Genomic DNA, 16,419 nt, shown 5'->3' with positions numbered 1-16,419 from the left:
TCAGCTTCTCACAGACCCTTGGTAAATGTTTTAGTTCCTGCTCAAATGTTTTAGCATGCACCAGATATCACCTAGATGATACAGACACACTGAGAAGGACATGAATGTGGCTGATGTGTTTCACAAGTCCAGAGCCATCACTTTAAATTGCCACCAGCCTTGTCCTGCTGAGAAGGCAGCTTTTCCCGGTCTTTTGGATCCACTTCCACTTGCCAATACCCACTTTTAAGATCCAGTGTGGAAAACCAGATTGAACCTGCTGCAGCATCCAGGCTATCGCATATTTGTGGTAATGGATAAGAATCCTTTAAAGTGACTTCATTCAATTTTCTACAGTCCACACAGAGTCTGGTTCTGCCATCTTTTTCTTAATCAGAGCAATTGGTGAGGCCCCAGTTATGCCCTCCTGATGCATTTTCTCGATGGTCTGTAGTGCCTCTTCCCTTTTTGCTACTGGTAACCGTTGAGGTGGATGTTTAATGGGTCTGTTTCCCCCCATATCGATCTTGGCTGGATCAGTATTGTGCAACCTATATCTTTGTTGGATCAAGAGAATAACTGCTGATTCCTAACCAAAAAGTCTCAGACTATTCCGCTGTTCCCCCGTCTGGTAGGTGGAGACTGGGCGGGGGGGGGGGGGGGAGCTCTGCACTTCAACTGTAAAAGAGCCACATGCAGCTCGCGACCCACAGTTTGGCCACCCTGATATACAATGTTATGAGCTGTGTGACACCTAGTTATGGGTTAAGATAAACCCTTTGAGACTGGGAGATGTGAACTCACCCTTTAATTAACATAATTATAAGCATAAGGTGTGTCTGAAGCTACCCAGGATTTTTTGGCTGAGTATTGTGGGGGGGGGGAGGGGAGGGGAGGGGAGGAGAGATCACACAGAAACTGAGGCCATGGCGGGAGGGATAGCTCAGTGGTTTGAGCATTGGCCTGCTAAACCCAGGGTTGTGAGATCAGTCCTTGAGGGGGCCATTTAGGGAACTGGGGTAAAAATCTGTCTGGGGATTAGTCCTGCTTTGAGCAGTGGGTTGGACTAAATGACCTCCTGAGGTCCCTGATATTCTATGATTCTATACTACAGACTAAAGTCAACTTAAGTTACATCTACTATCATAAGTGGCTTTAATTACATTAGTTGTGCACATCCACACAACATTTCTTATGTCGGCAAAGCGCATCCACAGTTGGTAGTTTTGCATGTACAGAGAAAGCATTCATCATGGGTAGCTATCCCACTGTGCAACTCACCACTCTTTGCCATTCTCTGCTCTTGGGAGCTCTGGGAATGGATCATGGTGCATCATGGGGGCATGCTTACTGTCCCATATGCAGTTCTTTCCTGCCCATCATTCCATGGGCTTCCAACTTCATTTTGTACCATTTTACAACAGCCCTTGTTCACTGTGCACCCACCATCTCTGCCTCAAAGCATGGATCCTGAACTGCTGACCAGTCTGGTGATGAGCGTTAAGAATACAATGCATCTGGTCCTGCAGTATTTCATGAGCTGTGAATCACAAAGTAAATTGGTGGTGCCTGCCCTGCTGTGTTCCATGGAAAGAAATAATTCATTATTGCTGATGGCATTCAAAGGGTAGCTGCACATGGTGGACTGGTAACACTGGGCTCAGGAAAGAAGCACTGAGTGGTGGGATCACATTGTGATGCATGTATGTGATGAGAATTGGCTGCAGAACTTTCAGATGCATAAATCCATCTTCCTGGAACTGTGTTCAAGGACACCAGAATGAGAGCTGCCCTCACTGTGTAAAAGCGAGTGGGCATGGCTGTGTGGAAGCCGGCAACTCCAGACTGCTACCAGTCAGTTGCTAATCAGTTTGGAGTTGGAAAGTCCACTGTAGGGGCTGTGGTGATGCAAGTGTGCAGGGCCATTAATCACATCCTGCTATAAATAACTGTGACTCTCGGTAATGTGCAGAAAATACTGGATGGCTTTGAGGCAATGAGATTCCTTAATTGCAGCAGGCCGATAGATGGATCACGTATCCCAATTTTGGCCTCGGACTATCTTGCGATGGAGTACATCAAGTGGAAGGGCTACTTCTCCATGGTCTTGCAGGTGTTGGTGGATCACTGGGGCCATTTCACTGACATCTATGTGGGATGGTCAGGGAAAGTGCATGATGAATGCATCTTTAGGAACACTGGACAGTATAAAAAGCTACATGCTGGAACTTTTTTTTCCAGACCAGAAGATTCAAATGGGGGATGTGGAAATGCCCATAGTGATCCTGAGAGACCTCACCTACCCTTTGTTCCCATGGCTCATGAAGCCTTACACTGGGAACCTAGATAGCAGCAATGAGCACTTCAACAACAGGCTCTGCACGTGTCAAATGACCATTAAATGTGCCTTTGGCAGATTAAAAGGGCACTGGTGCTGCCTTTTTGGCAGGTTAGACCTCAATGAGGAAAATATTCCGATGGACATTGCAGCCTGCTGTGCTCTGCATAACATTTGTGAAGTGAAGGGGGGAAAGCTTCCCCAGTGGCGGAGCGCTGAAGTAGATCATCTGGCTGCTGATTTTGAGCAACCAGATACCAGGCAATTAGAGGGGCACCGCGTGGGGCTATTCGAATTAGGGAAGCTTTGAAGGAGCATTTTGACAATGATTCCCAGTAATGTGTATTTATGTGATGCATTTGGCCAGGCAATGTTTACTTGCTGCCTTGAATGACCCCTGTAGTGCTTGCTTCCTCCGAGTTAATTATACTGAGCAAATATTCCTGTCTATAGTCACTGTGTTTGAATGTTAGCACTAATTAACGTGTGCATGGCACAAATAAAGACTCATTTTATTTCAAAGACTAAAATTTAACAACAGGACAAAACACAAAAATGTTGTCAAACAGGAGACATGGTAATGAGGAACAGACTGTCAGTTATGGCTCTCACAGCTGTGTGTAACTCCAGCTTTCATTGTGAAACCAGCCACATGGGTAGAGTGCATGGGGTATAGCAAGGGACCAGGAACATGCGAGGAATGTGGTCGGGGAGTTTGGGGAGAGCATGGAACAGAGTTCTGTGTTGGCTGGAGGGGGATTTGTAGATGGATGTGCTCATACTGCAGTGTAATGAAGGACTTGAACAGCTTTGCATGGCCTTCCAGCAGCTTTATCATCTGCTTCTGCTCCTGTGTCCTTTCTAAGCTATCCAGCCTGAGGCATTCGTTGATTGTCTCCCTCCACACTCTTGTTTTGCAATGTGCTGCGTCTATTGACTCCAGAACATAGATGCTGTGTGAATTGTCCATGATGAGCAAACAGGAAGAGGAATTTCAAAAATTCCTGGGCCTTTAAATGAGGGAGGGTTGCATGCTTGTGTACCTTCAGGGCAGCAGAGCTCAAATTGCTGACTAGAGTGGTCATGCTGGGCATTGTGGGACACCTCCTGGAGGCCAATTAGGGCACCATAAACAACCGCAGTGTCTACAGTGACACTGCATCACTCTAACGTTGTTGCAAAAAGCTCTATGCCTCTCATTGAGGCGGTTTTATTTTGTTGACACAGGAGAGTTAAATTGGCGGGAGGAGCATTGTAGCATGTACATCCCCACTGTTCTGTTGGCAAAACTCTGTCATGTAGACAAGGCCTGAGAATAAACAACAAAGAGAGAGGGAGAAGCAAGAAAGTCAAGCAGGAGTCTATAAGCTCAGTGTGACCCTGGAAAAAGCTAGAGAGACTTTTTGGGTCTGGTGGGGGCTAAAAAGGCTTTGGGGGATGTAAGCTAAGAAACTGCCCCTTTTGTTCTTGGTTCCTTCTGTATTCAGACATACAGGACTTTGTAAATTCCTTGTAAATAAACAAGGCTGCATCAAAGAAAATACCAGATTCCATCAATTTCTACTTCCATCTGGATCACCACCAAGGCCCCTGAACTTTAAGTAGCTGCTCGGGTCAAAAAGGGGGCAACACTGTAAAATGGATCCTGCATCTGACACCAAAGAGATAGAGGGTATTCCTGTTGAACCAAGCTGGAATACATAATGGAGGTGTTTGCAGAAATAAAAAATAGCCAGCATTATTTAAAACAAGACCTGAAACACAAGCTGGAGGCTTCACAAAAGAAATTAAAGCAGTAACTGTAGGATTCCCAGAAAGAGCTGAGGGTTGAATTACAGATGAGCATCAAATTTCTGTTGGAGCAACAACTACAAAGAATCTGGACAGGTTGGGAAGCCCAGTTGCAAAGCTCTCAGGATGGAATGGCAAGACAGTCAGGTTGCTGGTCATCTCATTGACCTGCCATAGGCCAGAAGTTTTTCCATGAAGTAGTGGGGACCAGGTAAGATTCAGCAACCTTGGAACTTGGTAACAGAGATAAACTGCAGCAAGGAGTTAAGGAGCTGAAAATTCAGCTCTAGAAGCAAATCACAGTGGAAGGCAGCTGCTTGGATGAAGAATTGAGACAGGTAGAGGACTAGGGTAAGATTGGACATTTATGACCCTTTTCTACCCTGTTTGTAACCCACAGAAGCCCAGAGGAAAGAGGTCAGGCTGTCCCAGCTCAAATAATGCAAAAACTTGATACCTTTAAGGAAATTCTCCCTGGGAGGCTTATTCAGCTCAATGCAATATTATAGCTCAAATCAATGGCTGGGAAGATGGACAGAAAGGGGGGTTACTAGCAGTCAACTTGGGTGGCTCAACTCTGGAGAAGTTATCCCCAGAGAAGAGATGGAGTTATCCAGACCATGTACAAGCCCTTCACATGCAGTATGGAGCTAACCATCAATCTGAGCTGGCCAGGGCACAGTTTAGAGCTAGAAGGAGTGGGAAAGAAGAAACCCCACCCGAACTGGCAGAGGACCTGCAGAGATTTGTGTTCCTGGATATCATGAGGTGTTCCAGGATAGACTGGCAATGGACCAATTGATAGATGCTCAGTTGGACTTGGACTTGCAAATCAAGATCAGCAAAGGAGGCCACAGATACTTTGAGAGGCTTGGTTTGCCACTTGAATCTTTCCCTGTAGCAGTTCACCAGAACAAGAAGCAACTGCTAGTGAGGAAGAGTGAAGCTGATCGCCATAAGCCCTGTAAGTACAGCTCTGTGTCTAATATGTATGATGAAATAGGTGTGTGTGACCCATGGAAGCAGGTCCTTGGTTTTGGAACATCTTGAACCCAGGGTGGCGGGGGCCCTGGGTTGCTAATGCTCCCTAGTCACCACGAAAGGAGCTAGACAGAGCAGCACCTCAGGCTTACCTCCCAACACCAGCTCCTGCTCTGACCACTACGTATGACCGCCCACGCCCTGGTTCTTAACAGGGGGAGACAAATCTGGTTCATGACAATTTTGAACTATTAGAACAGATGATAAATTTGGTTTTTAAACAAGGGAAATTAGTAATCATGCAAAAATTAAAGGAGACAGTTTAGATAATGCTGGCACAATGGCAAAACTGGCCACAAAAAGGAGGATTGTTATAAATTGAAGGTAGGCCAAGACTGCCTGTCACAGGCGTCTAGTGAAAGTCCCTCTCTCAGTTTGGGAAATGGGGGAAGCTGAAGGGACAGAATTTGGAGGTACAAGCATCAACCCCACAGTTTTTGTTTAGATCTGAGCGGTTCAACAACAATGGGAGTTGGGCTATCGAGTTTGTAATAGGATCTGTGATGTGTATAGGAGATAGTTAACCCAGGCTCAAACTTATTTTTTATTAGACCATACAGGCTCAAAAGGCCAGGGAACAGGGGATCCAAACCTGAATTGCCTAATTGGTCTGAAATGGAGACAGTGACTAGGGCAGGGGCATCTATCCAGAAACAGACAATTGAGTAAGAAGTCTGGGTTACTGAAATAATGGATGAGCCAATAATTGGCTTGGATTTCATTATGGCTAATAACTGAATTCAGTGCCAGGACAGGCGTCTTACAAATTCAGTCTGTGGAAATTCCCTTTAAAGATATGGCCCAGGTGAGACACATGGTTTGCAATTAAGGAATTTTCCTGCCCCCTAGGGCAGAAACCATTATAACAGCTACATGCTGCGGTAGCTTTCTAGCAACAGGAGTGGGGCTGAATCCCCAAGCAGGTGCTTTCTACGAGCTGAAGCCCCAGCAGGTGAGCCCCAGCTCTCGACCTTCTGAAGATTGTCATATGCAGTTCCAAGGGTCAGTAAGTTTGGCCACCCCTGTTATAGATCTTGTATTAGTCCTTAATATGGAGAGAATACCACCCTTTGAGAATAACTTACTGACTTGGATGTACATAGCATTTGCTCTACCATTGCAATGGATCTCTTTGGAGCCAATGTCAACATACAGTAACACCTAATACTGGAAACACAAAGTGCATCTAGCTCTAGAACCCTGAAGGAGTCTCTACAAAGGAATTTCCTTGTACAAGAGGGAACAGCTATCAGATAGAAGAACATGGCTATGGAAGTGATTATTTTTCTGTGCTAGAAACCCAGTTATAGAGCTAGCCCACTTTCATGTTATTTATTATTTGTATTCTGGCAGTGCCCACTAGGTGTTAGTGTGGCCGCACATCCACAAAAACACAGAGCTTAATTTTCCCCTGTAGCAGAATTCAGCTTTGACACAGGATGGGAGTCTGCACAAGTCTGGTGCTGGTGTGAGTTTAGAGCAGTCCTGGGGCTGCTGTAATGTACACCACTAGCATACAGTATAAAAGGGGGGAGGGATCTCTACCATGCCCTTCTCCACCCCCAGTGTGTCCCCTGTGCTGGAGGTGAAGGAGGGAGTGCCAGGCTGGGTACTAGACTCCCAAGATAACTTACTACAATATTTCAGAAGCACTAAGATAAATGAGAAACACTGTATGCTCTAATTTAACTGTACAAGTCTTGGTTATACAGCAGCTGTACTCAAACTTCCAGTCTCATCTGCCTCTGCAACCTGACCTATGCTATGGCTGTCAAAGTCCTTGGCTGCCTAGAGAAGATGTGTAAAGTTTAGGGATGGAGGAAACATGGATGAACCAGTCTCTACAAGATTAGAATCAGCCTTAAGATTTATCTAAAATTTGAACCTTTGGCTCAGAACAAACGTTAACAGTCTGGGGGAGGGGGAGAACTAGAAGTGGAAGCACCAAGCTACCACAAGAAAGGTTACTTTCAATCTAGCCCAAACCTCACCCCTTCCTTTTGTTTACTAGGCTCCAAGCAGCTTGAGGCAAAAACCTGTCATTGTATTTGTCTGTGAAGCATCATGCACACCCATAGCACGGTATAAATAATAGAACACTAATAGTAATAACCACAGTACAAATCCCTTGTGAAAGCCTGTTCTTTGGAGGTTTCTAGACCAAAAAAAGTCCAATAAATTTAGAAAGCTTCAGATAACCATCCAAAGGTTTTCCAGGACTTGAGGGATACAGAAAGATTCACCAATCATCATAAGTGGGATTTGCAGATTGGGACAAAGATAACAAAAAGAATACTTTTTGCTATATACGTAGCAATTTGATTTTGACAATAAACTTTCTATTTTTCTCCCCACTGTTTTGGAAGGCATTGATGTTCTGTGAAAAAGTTTTCCCTGCCCAAAAATGAGCTTCTCCTCCTGCTTGATCCTGCAGTGAAGTCAGCATAATCCATTATTAGGACACCACAGTCTGTTGCCATGAAAATGATCACAGTATCAAATTCAGCATTGTAACTTCACTGCGGAATGAAGGAGAGGGTGACAGGGCTGTCAAAGTGAAAGCAGTGGATGAAGCAAACAAATCTCTGATAATTAGCCAGAGGGGCATGAAAAGAAAAAGATCAAACCTATGAGAAGGTGTGCAGTGACACAGGTCGAAGTTGTCCCCAGTGTGAAAGTCCTTTATGAGATGACTTAGAGCATTCAAGTCACAAAAGACATGTCTGCAGAAAGGGTGTAACATATGGAAATTTTTGCTTTAATTAGGGTGTGCCCACGGCAAGACCATTACAGTTGGATTTGCTTCATTTCAGAAACATTCAGTTCAGCATGCTATCTGCGAATTCAGAACAGAAACCCAAATGCATTTCTTCAGTGGCAGGGCTAGCAGAGCCATATGCACCCCGGGTAACAGTCAGGAGGATGTAAAATGAGACAGGAAAGATACTTCTACTTCCAAAAATGTAGGGACTAATGAGAAGCAGCATTGTTTAATGTAGAGGACATGGAGTCAGGAGATCCAAGGTCTGTCTCCAGCTTTGATGGTGACTCCATGTACCTCAACCTTGCTGTGCTTGGGCCTAATGATACTTATTTACCTTTATGAAGTGCATTGAGAGTGGCAGATAAAAAGTGAGAAGTATGGTTTTCTCCATTTTTCCCAGCACTCCTTTATCAAGGTATGAATCTAAGATGTTTGGTTAAGATGCCATAGTGCATAATAAAGTGAAATTAAGTTGCCCATTTCAGTCCATACAAAATGCTGCCAGCAGGATCTATTCTTTGCCCATTGGCTTCCTTTCATCTGTTGTAAGAAACTTAAGCTTGGAGTCTTGCCCTCAAGCAGGGCCACCCAGAGGGGGGTGGCAAGTGGGGCAATTTGCCCCAGGCCCTGCAGGAGCCCCCACGAGAATATAGTATTCTATAGTATTGCAACTTTTTTTATGGAAGGGGCCCCCAAAATTGCTTTGTCCCAGGCCCGCTGAATCTTCTGGGCGGCCCTGTCCTCAAGATCCTGCATTCTTCTGCCCCCACCCTACTCCTTATTACATTGCACTCCATCCCATCTGCTTTGCCAATGATGCCAGTCTCAGCAAGCTGATTGTCCCCTGCTTCATCAAATATCTCTGTACTTTCTTCCATGCTCTCCTCTACTTGTAGATCATCCTGCATAAAGCCAATCCTCAAGGCCAAGGCACGCTTCTCATCCAAATCCCTCCTGCAGAACCACTTCAACCATGATGCCTATAAGTAACTAGCCATCCAATAGCACCATGGTAGAAATCAGTTGGAGTAGCCTACATAACTTTATACATTCTATGTAAACAAAACCAAACAAACCAAAAGCCGTCTTATTTGACATAGTCAATCACATCACCTTACTTGTTTGTTGTTCCCTTTTCCTCCACCAATCATCTCCATCTTGCTTTTGTCTTTTCTAGAGTAGCTTCTTTCGTGCAAAGATCATGCTATCTTTCTGTAACACATTGTGGGTAGTCGCAGAAACAATAAAAATCAATATAATCCAAAATATGAAACACATTACACAGCGGAATAGTCTTCCAAGGGACATATTGAATTCTCAGTTGCTGGAGACATTTAACTATTGAATTAAATGCACTGGTCCTTGCAAAAAAAAAAAAAAAAAAAAAAAAAAGGGAATAATAATAATATTGTATTGACCAATCATGCACTAGATGAGATAATAAAACTTTCCCATATCTAATTTCTTCGAGTCTATGATATACTCCAATGAAATTCCCAGTAGTTAACTGCTAATTAATACAAGGTCAGAACATATGGATAATGTAAATGATAATTTTGTCCCTTCAGTGACATCAGGAGCCTTGCACAATTTTTATTTTCTTCTTCAACTTCAGCTTTAATGAGAACTAAAGCTCTTCATACATTTGTGACTTTATGAGCTACTTTATGGGCCTGATGCAAAGCCCAATGAAATCAATAGACTTTGGATTTTGTCCAGTGTGAATATATCAGTGGTTAAAGTTTCTGCATGGCTCATATCATTTTCAAACTATCCATCATGTATCTTATGGCCCTGATGGGATGAAGCAATATGGTGCGTGGGGGCCAACATCCCCAGAAGGTTAAAGACCTTCAACTAGCCTGCAGATTTAGCAACAGGGAGGGAGGTCTATGAAATTACATTCTAAGCAAATAGCCATTTTAATTGAACCCCATCACCTGAGCTTGAATTAGTCCAGATTAACATTTTAAATGAGATAATTTGTCGCAGATCCAAGGAGGTGATCAATCACACTTTATCTCAGTCTTTCCAGGGAAAGGGAGTGAATGAGGCTGGGGCATCAATAGAAAGAACAAAGAGAGAAACTAACAGAAGTGCCAACTTTGCTTACCTGAGCTCCTGAATAAAGAGAGGGAGACGTTGGAGAGTCTCCATTACAAGAATATGCTCCTTTCGAGAGCAATCTTTGCCTATAGCTTGTAGCTTTCAGATTTGCCATGATATGAGAGGTGTGAATCAAATGAGGCTAGGGTGCTCTGAGATGTTCCTATCTGTATGCGTCCATTTCCTTTCAGTGTTAGGTGTGTAACCCTTCTGCCAGGTGCAGTCAACAGCAACAAAGGCCAGGTTCGATATCCCAAGATTCCTCTTAATACAAAAAGAGAACTGGCTTGAATCCTCACCTAATAATCTGGGAAAATGTAATCCTACCCCAGGGTGCCCCTCAGGCAATGCAGACTCAGTGCCTGCAAGTGGGGAGGTGTGTAAGAAAAGGGAACTTATTAAAAGGGAAAGGAAACCCAGCATTAATTTGGGAAAACACCACAACCACATTCAAAAGCATCTGACCATAAGCAAACCCAACCCCACAGTGAGTTGGGCAGTGTCCTTTACCTCAGTTTCCCACCTTGCAGTGGGAAAGTCCAATGAACAAACATCCCTTTAACACATCACTCCCCTCTCCCTCCACTGCACCCCACTCACAGTTAGCTGTCCTTGGTTAGTGAAGATCCAGAGTTCAAAGGTGCTTTTCTGGGGTTTACCTTCCACCTGGAGGGGGCAGGTGTTGAGCAATGTCTCTGCAGCTGTTCCACTGCTGCCACTTTTCTCTGTTGCTGCTTCTCTGCCACGATTAGCCGCCGCTGCTTGTTGCTTCCACAATGTCATGTGCCGAGGTTCCATCACTTAACCCAGCTCTCTGTGATTTCAGCAGGTAGCGGGGAACCTCACAGCCAGTGCAGTCTCTATGCTGTTTTTCACTGTCCCCACACAAGCTCAGCATTGATGTCAGCTCTAGGAATCACCAAGCAGAAACAAGAACTCTTAAGTGAGTCCAATCAGCTATGTCATTAAATGCTAGAGAGGGACCTAGGACTTATTGGCCGGAGTCTACACCAGCAAGGAGGAACACCTGTCTCACCCACATTTCTCCCCACTAGGATTTAGCATCCCTACCCCCACTTAGCAAGTGAGGTTTGGTGTAGGGTGACCCCCTCATTCAGGGCATGCTAAGCCCAGTCTGCTGCCCTGTACTCGTACAATAAGGATAACAACATCTCATTACCCCTTGTGATAGGGCCACTCACCTCACAGGAGAGCCCTGCCAGCCGGGTGTGTCTGCACCTGCACTCTCTCCTTGCTGTGACCCCTGTTGATAGTTAAACTTCTTGAGCAGGTTTTCATTGACTTGACCCTCCAGCTGACTCAGTCTAACAGGGCCTATCACAGCACCCTGATTAGCCTCAGCCCCTCCTGGGCTAGCTTCCAAACTGTCCCCCAGCTTCCAAGGTCCCTCCCGGGTGACACTTTGCTCTGTAGCAAGCCTTCCTGACCCCCAGCTCTCCAGCTGAGTCACTAGTTCAGTTCGATAACCTTGCAAGGTTAACACAGTTCAATTAAATGCTGACCCTCTTCAGGGTCTTCTGCCCCTTTATCTGGGTTTGGTTAAGCTCCCTTCCCTTGGCTCAGGACACACTGCCTGTAGCCGGTGGGGGAGGGGGACAAGAACCCGAGCCTGTCCACTACTCTGGGTCCCAACCCGGGGACCCTCTATGTAGCTCCCACTGGCTGCTTCCCTTTAAACTACTTGCTGCTGTGAGTCTCTGGGCCACTTCCCATCTTAGCCCCAGCACTTTCAGCTTCACCCTTACCTTAGGGCTTAAGTCTTGCCTGAGTCCCAGCCATCAGCCAAGGACACCTTCCTTGCTCCTCTGGCTTCAGCCAGCCACTGCTCTGTCCAGGTACTGCAACTCCAGCACCTAGCCAGGAGCATCATCCTTGCTCCTCTGGCTCTAGCCAGAACTGATCTGCTCTGTCAAGCAGCTCCTTTTTATATGCGCCTGCTGGCCTCTGACTAGTTGCTCCCTGCAGCCTTTCTGTGATTGGTTTCTTCCCCACAGCCTCTCTAGGCAGCTTTGAGGACCCGCCTCTACTGCTCTTTCCTGGGATGTGGTATGGTAGGATCACAAGGCTTCCAAAAGGGGACCGCAAAGGACCTGATACACCCTGCATTCAAATACTAGAGTGATTTGTAATGCAAAACCAGCCACAATTGGTCATTTTGGCAAAGCAGCTCTGTCTGCTGTAAGCCTAGACAGACTAGGCATGTCTATGCAAACATGGTCTGCTCCTGAAGTCTTTTCCCCCAGTTCATCCCTAGATGTCAGGGGAGAGCTCATTCAGACCCCACATACCCATGATTATCTTGTATATAGCACACACACAGTAATTTAAGAATTATTTGAGAATCTATGCTATTTAAGTGGATCTGTTCGTCCCCTGTTAGTTGGGTATCCAGGACAATGCTTAATACAAACTCCAGTGCAAAACATTTGGTCTCATTACAAGAGGAGATGGAGACTGCACAAGAGGCGTGCAACCCCAGTATATCCAATAAGATCAGGCCGAGTCCGATGGACTAGATGAAGACATCACTATTTTCTAGCAATATTGCAATTTTGTTGTTATGATTTAACAATGCAAACCTTTGTTAAGTTGCACAAGATCTTCCAAAAATAGTGTTCACTGATAACAGATGTATTTCCATACCTTGTTATATCTCAAACACCATCACAAATACAAATAATGGACATTATAGGCTGATCTCCAGTCTATATCTCACCTCTGTAGTGCAGTCAAATACACACAGTTAAATTCATTCTGTGGGCACACATTATTAAACATGGGAATCCAGAGAAAGACACTTACACTGATCTCAGGAAACAGATCAAGGCAGCAAAGATTATGCAGGCAAGCAACTACTGTTTTTGATCTGATTAAGAATAGTCAAAACATTTTTTAAATATGGTAGTAACAGAACTTTTAACACTTTATATGTATTATAGGTAGGGCTGTCAAGCGATTAAAAAATAATTGCAATTAATCACACTGTTAAACAATAATAGAATACCATTTATTTAAATATTTTTGGACATTTTCTACATTTTCAAATATATTGATTTCAATTAGAACACAAACTACAAAGTGTAGAGTGCTCACTTTATATTTTTTATTACAAATATTTCCACTGTAAAAAAAAAAACCAAAAAATATTTTTCAATTCACCTAATACAAGTACTGTAGTGCAATTGCTTAATTATGAAAGTTGAACTTACAAATGTAGACTTATGTACAAAAAATAACTGCATTAAAATATAAAATAATGTAAAACTTTGGAGCCTACAAGTCCACTCAGTCCTATTTCTTGTTCAGCCAATCGCTCAGACAAACAAGTTTGTTTACATTTGCAGGAGATAATGCTGCCCGCTTCTTGCTCACAATGTCACCAGAACGTGAGAACAGGCATTCGCATGGCACTGTTGTAACCGGCGTCGCAAGATATTTACAAGATTCATATATCACTTCATGCTTCATCCACCATTCCACAGGACATGCGTGCATGCTAATGACAAGTTCTGCTCGATAACAATCCAAAGCAGTGCAGACCGACGCATGTTCATTTTCATAATCTGAGTCAGATGCCACCAACCGAAGGTTGATTTTCTTGTTTGGTGGTTTGAGTTCTGTAGTTTCTGAATCGGAGTGTTGCTCTTTTAAGACTTCTGAAAGTATGCTCCACACACCCCATCCAGATAAGATTTTGGAAGGCACTTCAGATTCTTAAACCTTGGGTCGAGTGCTGTAGCTATCTTTAGAAATCTCACATGGGTACCTTCTTTGCATTTTGTCAAATCTGCAGCAAAAATGTTCTTAAAATGAACAACATGTGCTGAATCATCATCCGAGACTACTATAAAACATGAAATATATGGCAGAATGCTAGTAAAACAGAGCCAGAGACATACAATTCTTCCCCAAGGAGTTCAGTCCCAAATTTAATTAACACATTTTTTTAATGAGCATCATCAGCATGGAAGCATGTCCTCTGGAATGGTGGCCGAAGCGTGAAGAGGCATATGAATGTTTAGCATATCTGGCACATAAATACCTTGCAATGCCGGCTACAAAAGTCTCATGTGAACACCTGTTCTCACTTTCGTGTGACATTGTAAATAAGAAGTGGGCAGCATTATATCCCGTAAATGTAAACAAACTTGTTTATCTTAGTGATTGGCTGAACAAGAAGTAGGACTGTGTGGACTTGTAAGCTCTAAAGTTTTGCATAGTTTTGTTTTTGAGTGCAGCTATGTAACAAAAAAAAAAATCTACATTTGTAAGTTGCATTTTCACAATAAAGAGATTGCACTACAGTACTTGCATGAGGTGAACTGAAAAATACTACTGTATTTCTTTTGTTGATCATTTTTACAGTGGAAATATTTGTAATAAAAAATAATCATATAAAGTGAGCACAGTACACTTTGTAATCTGTGTTGTAACTGAAATCAATATATTTGAAAATGTAGAAAAACATCCAAAAATATTTAATACATTTCAACTGGTATTTTATTGTTTAACAGTGCGATTAAAACTGTGATTAATCGCAATTAATTTTTTGAGTTAATCGCATGAGTTAACTATGATTAATAAACAGCCCTAATGATATATATTTCCCACAAATACATACAATAAAATTATATACAGCATATGCCTTTGAGATATCCAGTAAGTGCAGAAAAAGTATTTCTTCTTAACTACTTACTTCATCCTCTCTTTCTACCATGCTTCAGTTAGTCTCTGATTTTGAACAGTTTATTCTAAGATCTAGTGTCACATGACCAGAAAAAAACAAATATTGTGATGGGCATGTGACAAGGATTGGAGGTTTCAGTCAGATAAGGCTGGAAAAATATGGATATTTATGAGAAACTTATCTAAACTTTTGGGTAAAAGTAGATATTGGAGACAAAAATACTTTAAAAAAATCTATACTTTCAAATTTGCCTTGTACTTCTGCCACTAACCACTGTGACAAAGTTCCTCCTCTATCTTGGTGGGTCCTGCGCTTATTGGTGGATTTTTTTGCCTCAGAGATTCATCATGTGGGTTGGGGAACAGCCCAAAGACCTTCTCCTCTGGAAGAAGGCACAGTCCAGGTCAATTGGGAGGTTTGGGGGGAACCCGGGCTCTACTCCGGGTTCCAGCCCAGGGCCCTGTGGACTGCAGCTGTCTATAGTGCCTCCTGTAACAGCTGCATGACAGCTACAACTCCCTGGGCTACTTCCCCATGGCCTCCTCCAAACACCTTCCTTAGTCTCACCACAGGACCTTCCTCCTGGTGTCTGATAACGCTTGTGCTCCTCAGTCCTCCAGCAGCACACTCTCAACTCCTTGCACCTCTTGCTCCCAGCTCCTCACACCATAAACTGAAGTGAGCTCCTTTTTAAAGCCCAGGTGCCCTGATTAGCCTGCCTTAATTGATTCTAGCAGTTTCTTCTTAATTGGCTCCAGGTGTCCTAATTAGCCTACCTGCCTTAACTGGTTCTAGCAGGTTCCTGATTACTCTAGTGCAGCCCCTGCTCTGGTCACTCAGGGAACAGAAAACTACTCATCTAGTGACCAGTATATTTGCCCTCTACCAGACTCCTGTACCCCACTGGTCTGGGTCTGTCACACCACATATTCTGAAGAACTCAAGTCTTTCTGAGCAGACACCAGACAATTAATGTAATGTATTTGTGTTCATTTCCACCAATACTAAGCAAATGATTTTTCTCTGAAAACAAATTAGGCAAAGAAATGTTCATTTATGGCAGGGTTCATTTCTGATCAATAAGTATGCAGCACGGTAGATTAAGAACAGTGGTTCCTCCACATTTGACCCTTTGGGTGTATTATTTTTCAGTGACCATCAATTGATTTCTCATTGTCCGCAGCTCTGTCTACAGGGGTTGGTCAATGCTGAAGTAGTAGATGGGAGTCTGCTTCTCTGCTGACTCCATGCAGGAGAAAGAAAAAGAAAGGAGCTGCTCATCTGAAAATAATACCCCACTTCCTCAGTTACAATGTCTACAGTTCTCTTCTGTGTTTGTAGGATCAACTGATCAGCTGTTTGTGGTGAAGAGTTGCTCAAAGCAGGATACTTTTGCTGCTTGTGTTCCCACTTGTTTTCACCTCTCCCTCACACCCATAACAGATCAAACAGCCACTGTAAGCCCTGCATTCAGCTTTGTGGAAGCCCACTAAGGTCTCCTGCAGAGCTCCTCCAACTCACTCTCCCATTTTCTTTCAAGGGAGTTATTTTTTTCCCCATCTTTCCTCCCTGCCCCCAGTCTGCACCACACTCTAAAGATACACAGATACATTTTTCTCCCCCAATCCAGCCTCTGCTGTCAGTCATTTGCACCTGAGCAAAGTGGATGTAAAATGCTACCATGTGTGGAAG

Source organism: Chrysemys picta, chromosome 1 (assembly GCF_011386835.1).
Source record: "Chrysemys picta bellii isolate R12L10 chromosome 1, ASM1138683v2, whole genome shotgun sequence".
NCBI classification, from domain to species: domain Eukaryota; kingdom Metazoa; phylum Chordata; order Testudines; family Emydidae; genus Chrysemys; species Chrysemys picta.
The sequence above is the reverse complement of the archived record's forward strand: the minus strand, read 5'-3'. Positions refer to the sequence as shown.